Source organism: Rhodnius prolixus, unplaced genomic scaffold (assembly GCF_049639745.1).
Source record: "Rhodnius prolixus isolate KJV_2025 unplaced genomic scaffold, Rpr scaffold_11, whole genome shotgun sequence".
NCBI lineage: Eukaryota > Metazoa > Arthropoda > Insecta > Hemiptera > Reduviidae > Rhodnius > Rhodnius prolixus.
Window position 1 is genome coordinate 15,730,582 of NW_027411625.1, and position 9,063 is coordinate 15,739,644.

Genomic DNA, 9,063 nt, shown 5'->3' on the forward strand with positions numbered 1-9,063 from the left:
TTAGACGCCTGGTAGGTTAGCAACGTGACCCCATCTCTCATTCGCTTGAGAAGTTCTGTGATTTCTAAAACATATCATTCCTCGTGAAAGGAGATTCATGTTGTAACTGTGATCGACATGCCATATTTAAAGAGGTGATTCAAAACAAATGGTTTTTTCCTCATCAAAAAAGTTCATTGGACTGTTAAAGCTATCCATAACTGACACAATATCATACTAGTCCACAGACGATGAGAGGTTGTCAGTCCTCATTGGGATTACATAAACCAATAAGTTCAAACACTTCATGATCACCCTTCACTACAAAAATTGTTTATTTTATTACTAAACTGTCAGAACGAACTCTCATTACTTATATTTCACAACGAAGATAGCAAATATATATATATATATATATTGACATTCTCAGGAGATGAATGAAGAATGTCACGGAACTAGAGATGTTACTAAAAGAGCTGATGTAAAACTAAACAAAATGAAAAGGAAGCAATTAAAAATACAACTAAAAAAACAGATAGTTAAAGAAGTAAAAACCTAATGAAGATAAAAAAAGGGACTGTAACTTATTGGAAGAAGGATGAAGTCGGCGAACAAAGTGACTAACAAAAACAATAGAAGTTATTTCGTTATAAGCCGCAGAAAATAAACCCAATGAAACGAAAAGTCTCTCTGAACTTTAATAAATTTAATATACACATTGCAAAACGAACCGTCCCTGACAAAAAGAGATTAAGAAAGGAAGGTGGAAAAATAACAATCCCTTGTAAAGAAAAAAGTAAAAAAAAAAACGCAACAAAGGAATCCATTATCTAAAAGCAGAAGAAGCGATAGACAGTCTTCAAAAATCTAGGATTGTTAAATACTATAAAAACAAACATTATGAAATGAATAGTCTGAAATAGTGGGATGAGAACATAAAAGTTCAGACAAAGATTTTGAATCGAACGACAATTCATTGATGTAAATCGGTTCACTCATTGATAATGTTAACGATTGCAGTACTTCCTCTTGGTAGGAGTAAGAGCATGATGGCACTTCACAGCCACGTAGAGGAGCTTTAACTGCTTCTTCGTGCTAAATTTTATCAAAATCGGACTAAGGGTTACAGAAATATTGGTAGTAATAGTTTAAGAAAGGGCCTTACTTGGGGTGGGGCAAACTCCCCTCCTTATGAGGCACAGCGTCGAGACTTTCAAAGTGCAAATCTGTACAAAATTTCGATTCGAATGACACTTCATTCATGAAAATCGGTTCACGTGTCGATAATTAAAACTGTCCGGTAGGACAGTTGTATAAGGGTTGACCATCAAAAACTGCACGAAAAAGCGTAACGTTGAAAAACACCCAACTTTGACAATTTTTTTCTCTTTTTCTATAAAAGATAAAATTCCCAAATTTTCTTTAAATCTTACTCCAAACCCTCCTTCATAACTGTAATTTTTTTGCAACCACCCAGATCTAATAGGTTTCGAGAAAAAAGTTGCCGAAAATGAGCAAAAACCGCTTTTTCAAAAAATGTTCTTGTTCTTGTTCTTCTTCTTCTTCTTGTTGTTCTTGTTCTTGTTGTTACCTTTTTTGTAAACAACGTAGCGCCTAAAAGCGTGAACCGATTTTCATGAATGAGGTGTCATTCGATTGGGAATTTTATGTAGATGTGCCTTTTGGGGGTCTCGGCCCTGTGCATCGAATGGGAGAGGAGTTAGCCCCCTTTATGTAAGGCCCCCTCCAAAATTATTATTACTAATTACTCTGTAAATCTTGGCCCGATTTTGATAAAATTTGGTAGGATGATAGGGTTAGGGCTCCCCTACCTAACAATAAAGCGACGATCTGCTCTTACACTTGTTAAGGGGAAGTATAGCAATCGTTTCAAATTATCGACACGTGAACCGATTTTCATGAATGAAGTGTCATTCGAATCGAAATTTTGTACAGATTTGTACTTTAAAAGTCTCGACGCTATGCCTCATAAGGAGGGGAGTTCGCCCCACCCAAATAAGGCCCTTTCTAAAACTATTATTACTAATATTTCTACAAAGCTTAGTCCGATTTTGATAAAATTTAGCACGAAGAAGTGATTAAAGCTCCTCTACGTGGCTGTGAAGTGCCATCATGCTCTTACACCTACTAAGAGGAAGTACTGCAATCGTTAAAATTATCAATGAGTGAACCGATTTACATCAATGAATTGTCGTTCGATTCAAAATCTTTGCCTTTTAGGGAGAAGTACTGTAATCGCAGTTTATTTTTCTTGCTCCTCTTAAAAGGAAGTACTGAAATCGCAGTTTAATTTTGCTATTTACGTACAAATACCTTCCTATTTTATATAAAAAGGCTTTCTCAAAAAAATTGTTATTGAGGATGGTTTGGGGACCGCAACTATAACCATTCTTTAAAAAGATCTCTCCAGTGGTAGTTACGGTTCCGATTTAACACCTTATCAGGTTATAATGATAGAATAGCTTATTCCAAATTTTAAAAAAATCCAATCTGTAAAGCAGATATGTAACTTTGCTAATAGACAAAAAGGAAAATCTGTCCAAAAGGTACAAAAATCTCCTTAACAAAAACTTACAGTTTAAAAAGTTAAGTATAAGGGTTGATTAAACGCCAAAAGGTACACAAATCAGCAAGTACCCAACATTTCATTAATACTTCATTGATATTATTTAAGTAATTTTACCGCATTAATTTTCATTAATATTTTTTAAGAATTTATTAGATGTCACATACCCTTATGCTGGCCAGTTCATTCATAATAGTTATAATTGTGATAAAATGTATATTATATCTTCGTATAAATAGGTACTTTATTTTAACTCTATTCCAAATTATTCTTCTGATTCTGAAGTTGTCACATATACATGCATGTTAAATTAGAAAAAGACAAATTTAGAGCCGGCTACTGTTTAAATTTGAATCACGGAGGATTTAAAGCAATATTTCAGTCTTGAATTCGTCTTACCGAAATATTCGTGAGGACAAATAACACACAGTTAATAACAAGTAGATTATTCAACAACAATTATTCATTTCTCAATTGTAATTTAATTTAGTACCCCTAATTTTACTTATGGTAAAATACTGGAATAATTAGCTGTCCTAAAAATATGCATATCTTATTTATTTTATATTACATATACACAACATTGTGGGAAGAACACCTAGATGGAGAATGTAATTGAAGAAAACTATATTATTTACGATAAAGCCAGATTGACTACTTCATAAAATAACAATTACTTTATCGAAGAATGAACTTAAACCGACGATTTTTATTTAAAAATAAAAATAAATAAAATCATTGATGTAAGTTGGTGTAAGCAATTTTTAAAAAAGTTTATGAATTTTTTAGCCTCATATTTTTTTATTTTTTATAACGTTTTCTTTTTCACCAGTGATTAATAGTTTGATTATTATAGATAAATAGATATTACAGTCAATCTAAGTTAAATGGTGTGCTACTTGAACAAATATTTTGTAGATGAAAATGGCCAGCATAAGGGTATGTGACATCTAATAAATTCTTAAAAAATATTAATGAAAATTAATGCGGTAAAATTACTTAAATAATATCAATGAAGTATTAATGAAATGTTGGGTACTTGCTGATTTGTGTACCTTTTGGCGTTTAATCAACCCTTATACTTAACTTTTTAAACTGTAAGTTTTTGTTAAGGATTTTAAAGAAAAAAGAGAAAAAAATTGTCAAAGTTGGGTGTTTTTCAACGTTACGCTTTTTCGTGCACTTTTTGACGATCAACCCTTATACAACTGTCCTACCGGACAGTTTTAATTATGGCTTTATAAAGTGTAGTACCGAATTCTTCCAACAGATAGCGCAAGGTCTTTAATCTTTAAAAGTGTTTAGCCTAGTTTGGTAAAGGAGACTTCGGACTTCCGATTATTATCGGAAGGCTATGTTATGGCTCTTATTGGAGCCATAATATATAAAATATAGGAAGTCAGTCTAGGTGGTATGCTGTGCAGAGTCCTGCATGTATCACAGTTTTTGGCCCATAGATGGATAAATATCGTTAGTTTTATCCGTTGCAGCACGCAGATTTCTCTATCTCTGACTCGTTTCCGTTTGAGACATCAAACCCAAGGGAGCTTTCGCATAATATCTCTACTGTAGATATGAGCGTTGACAGACAAAATACTAATTTGCTCGTCCTTCTTTGCAATATATCAGAAGTAAGAACTTATTAAGGACTTCCGAAGAAAGGAAATAAGGGACCTAATTTCCGGTTTATTCCACCTAATATGTCCTACTTTCTATTTCGTTTTTACATTCGTTCTTACAAATTTGAGCGGCCTAATATTTATATTATAACTCAGTTATCAATATTGTGGAAAAAAACCAAAATACACTAATTCACTTTTGACCAAAACCTCTCCTGGATAAACCGTGTTTCCCAAATCTCTCGCCGCTCCATCCACATCCTAAAGCAGTTTAACAGTTCCCGTCACCTGTTTCCAGTTAAGACCCGGCAACTCCACTCTTATTTCCCCCCATTTCCACTATGGTTGCTTAGTGCATGGCGGTCTTTCTGGTGATATTGAAGCTAAGCTCAAGCGCCTCATGAACTACTTCATAAGATTTATTTTCAGCATTTCCAGAGACTCTCGCATTTCGCACTGCTACGATGTGTTGAAGTGGCTTTTTCCTGTCGACCGCCACCAGTATTTTTTGGCTTCATTCCTTTCCTAAGTTATCCAATCTGAAAGGCCATCTTATATTTTACAACTCCTTAAGTTCAAATCCTCAATCCATTCCCGTAATACTAGATCTCGTTCCTCCGATCTCTATATTCCCTCACACCGTACTTCATCCTTCGACAAATCCTTCCTAATACGCGCTACCTCTTTTTGGAACTCCTTATCTTCATCTGTCCTTCATGCTCCTACCCATTCCATCTTTAAACCCCTTGTGTTCAATTATTTCCTTTCTAACCAAAAGAAACTATAATTGTATTCTTTTATTTTATTAATTTTAGTTTTTCTTTTTTGTAAATACTTATTTTTATTTATTAATATTTATAAGTTAGGCCAAACCAACAGGGCCTCTAAGTGTATTATATGACAATAGTCCCAGAATAATAAATTTATTTTCTTCTTCTTTTTTCTAATTTGATAGTCATTCAATCTAATATTTCCCACTTTTTCCTTAGTTTTTAAATTTATTTTTCCAAATTCGAGCAACCAGATATGTACATTCTAGATATGCTACAGATAATAGAAATGTGAGCCACAATATCTCCTTAACAAAAACTTACAGATTAAAAAGTTCAGTTTAAGGGTTGATTAAACGCCAAAAGGTACAAAGCAGCTAGTACCAAACATTTCATTAATATTTTAGGTCGTAATTTCAGCCATGATGGTTTTAGATGGGTTTTATTTAAAATTGTATCTAATTTATTCCCCACTTTCTAACCTGATTTCTCTGACTTATATTGGGAATTTCTAATACTTTAACTAAGGATTGGAACAGTGTTTTCATGAATCTTTACAAAAGACATCAAAAACACATTAAAATTTTCATGAATATTTTTCAGAATTTATTACATACTAATCTTGTCATTTTCATCGAAGAAATATTTCTTTTCGAAGAAGAGTGAAGAGACGAGCACTTAACTTAACTTAGATTGATTGTAATAAGCGGTATCAAACTATTGATGCACAGGTTTTTTTTAAAAAAACACTAATAAACTTTGAGGAAAAATATGACGCTAAAAAATTCAGAACAATTTTTAAAAAATGTAAACACAACCATACTAATCTTTCATATTACCTAAACTTTGAATCGTAATATCTAGATTTCTACGTATTTTGGCACAATAATAGAATACCACTATCTTTACAATCGTGAGAAATATGATCATTAGGGATGCAATAGAAGAAGATGTAGAATATAATAAAACTCATAAAAATTATAGGAGAGTGGTACCTATTTGGTAAGAAGAAGATGGAGACAGAGGTAAAAGATTGGATGTGAATACAGTAATTTGCTGCAAGAGCGGTAAGATAAATTATGATTATAATAGTTCCTCTTAAAAGTTATAAGAGAAATTAACCCCCAGAAGCATATCTACATTCTTATCAATTAGCGCTTTATTAATGAACATTGGTTCACGATTGCAATATTTCCCTTTAATAGGAGTAGGACAGGATGGCAGTTGAATGTCAGGAAGGGAAGCTCTAAACATTTATTTCTGCCAAATTTTAGCAAAATTGGACTAAGATTTACAGAGTGATTATCAGTAATAATTTTAGAAGGGGCCTACGCGGTGCAAACTTCCCTCCTAAAGTATCAAATATCCAATTTCAAGTACACGTTTTACGATAAACCTTCAAATAACTTCTCTGTCTATTCTGAATATGTCATACTCTTGCTACTTGAGTTTTACCTATGCTGTTTCTATTTTAGCTTTAATTTTTGTGGGGGCTATGCATTTTCGTTTAGCCGTGAGCCCCTCCTCAAGGAAAACTTTTAGCTTATAATTTAAACATGTATAGATAAAAATTGATTTTTTTTCGATATTTTCCTTTTCGACCAGTTGATAAATCATTATATTTCATTCTTTAATTTCGTAAAAATTTTGTAATTAGTGAAACCTTTCTGAAGGTTCCAGGTCAGTGTTAGTAGGTTATAGCAGCAGCTGGCTCAGGGACTTTAAAAAATTTTCAGGGCATCAATCAAAATGAAATTATCTGGATTAGGAAAAAGGCACATAGAAATAGCTTCTAAATGGTAATTACTTTTTTGTTCTATTCTATTACTTATCTATAAATTAATGCAATGTTTTTTGAAGTATAATCTTTTTCTTTGAGTAGGGTGCCAAATTTAACCATATTCGGTTTTTCTGCAACTGCTCTAGTTTGCTACGCTACAGAATGGAGGCTAGTCCTGGATTATTTACCCTACTATAATGGAAAATACAAAACTGAAGAATAGGTATGAAATTCTCAATTTAAATGAGCAGTGGCTATTTAAATTTTTCTTTTCTAAAAATGTGAGCAAGTATTTAGTGTAAGTCCTCAAATCTTGGACTCAATGTGATTTTTTTACAAGTTTTTGGCTAAAAATATTGAGTTATTTTGTACGGTAGTTACAAACACTTCATGCTTAAAGTTCAAAAAAATTAAATTTATAACGGGAGTCATAGGCGTTTTGTTTGATTTAAGAGTTGTGTCATCTCTGTGTAGGTTTTCTGATTCCTTTATAATTAAAAGCTTTTTCGAGAAGTGCAAGAGTTTGTCAGGAACACAAATTCATCTTCCAAACCCATTTTATTTACCACAAACAACGCAATGATTTGCTTTCATTGTAACATTGTGTTCATTCATTCATTGTAAGATAGTCTGTTGAAACACTCACCAATTCGGGAATCAGAGGCTGGAATAGTTCTAACAATGGCTTTTGCATATGACGTAGCTTAATAGCTGATTTAGCTAATAAATTCGAATATTCTCTCAAAGGTTTTCTCTATTTCCTTTTTATTATGGTCTCTTTTGGTTTTCATTTCTGCTTCTTGGCTTCTTTCATTTTTCTCTCTCCTAGTAAAATTATTTAACTGTTCTGTATGAATTATGTATTCTGTACGGTAGTCTGCTGTATTCTGTTTTTATTATCACTTTTAATTTCAACAACCATTTATTTCCATTTCATCAGCAATTTGTTTCCCACTACATTTAAAATTTTGATTTTCTTCTAACTATTGTTCTTGATTCGTTCATTGCTGCACATTTTTATCCATCTGTGCATTCCATTTCTATTCATTTTTCACATGTCGCCTTCTGTTCTTCATTCGGACTTTTTTTTCTTGGTTGCCACATTCTCTACTTCATTACCTGACTGTTACAACTTCAATTTTCTTTTCAGTTAAATTTCTTCTGTCCGATGCTAAATAAGCCTGTTAGATGTACCTGTTATTTCTTGTGCAACTTTATTAAAAATCTGTAGCTACCCATTAATTCATTATTATAATAATCAATGGAATTATTTACAATCTGAATTCCATCTGTAATTTGTTTTTGCAGGAAGTTTGGCAGTGGTCTCAAATATATGCTAGTAATTTTCTAAATAATATTTCAAAATGTAAACAAATTTTTCAATTCCATTAACTTTATTTGTTGGCATTGAAATGCATCTTTTTGATGGTATACAAATTTGGAGTATTATGTGTTAATTTCTCAATAAAGCAGTGTTCTTTTTCTTAAAATTTCTTCAATTGTTCAAAATATCCCACATTTCAAAAAATTGAACGAGAGATATATTCCAGTTGATGTTGGCGTACTTCAGAGTCATAAATTTAAAAAAATATTAATAAATTTGAAAATTCACTTTTAAAAACCAAAAATAAGGCCAACATGTTGAATTTCACGAATCAAATAGCGTGACAAAAAAGCTAACTTAAATACAAAGATATAATAAACGCAGACTTCAGAACGGCCTGTACGTCCGACTTGTCTCAGAACGCGCCAGATTGCTGGCGTCCGCAACTGACACACCGATTAGATATATCGACCTTTCTCTTTTTTTTTTATCTCTTCAGGCCAATGCTTGAAGATCTTATAGTCAGTTAAAAATATGAAAAAATACAGCAAGTAGCGCGCATCAAGATTGCAAGCTAAGAGAGACAGCTTCAGTAGGTGGCCAGGATCAGGAAAGAGGAGCTGCAGTAGGAGCAACAATAGGTAGAAGCCAGAAGAAAACTAGTTTTTTTAACCATTTTTTTACTTCGTTCTGCACTTGCCTGATACTATCTTTTTTCATCGCCAAAACGTTTCTCTATTGTCTTTTTCCTCCTTTTCCATACAATAACGTCATACTTCCCTTATCCACTGAGCTTAGAGTCCCCTCTTCGGTGGATTCATAATGTTCTGAAAGATACTCTGCCCTCAGTGGAGTATGCGTTTGATGTACTTGGACCAGTAAGTGGGAGATCTCCAATTTAAGTCCCTCGAAACCTCTGACCAGAAGCTGGAGAAAAAGTTTATTAAAAGTTATCTAACTTATTTCAGCAAAGCCGGGTGGTTATAAGAATGATTATAGTAGAC

At 32.8% G+C, this 9,063-nt stretch overlaps 1 long non-coding RNA gene across 1 annotated transcript in view; it reads left to right on the forward strand.

Moving 5' to 3' along the window:
- The window catches only part of LOC141459321 (uncharacterized), a 97,783-nt gene that overhangs the window by 85,574 nt on the left and 3,146 nt on the right, over positions 1-9,063 (forward strand). The gene's annotated exons all lie outside the window — the stretch shown is intronic.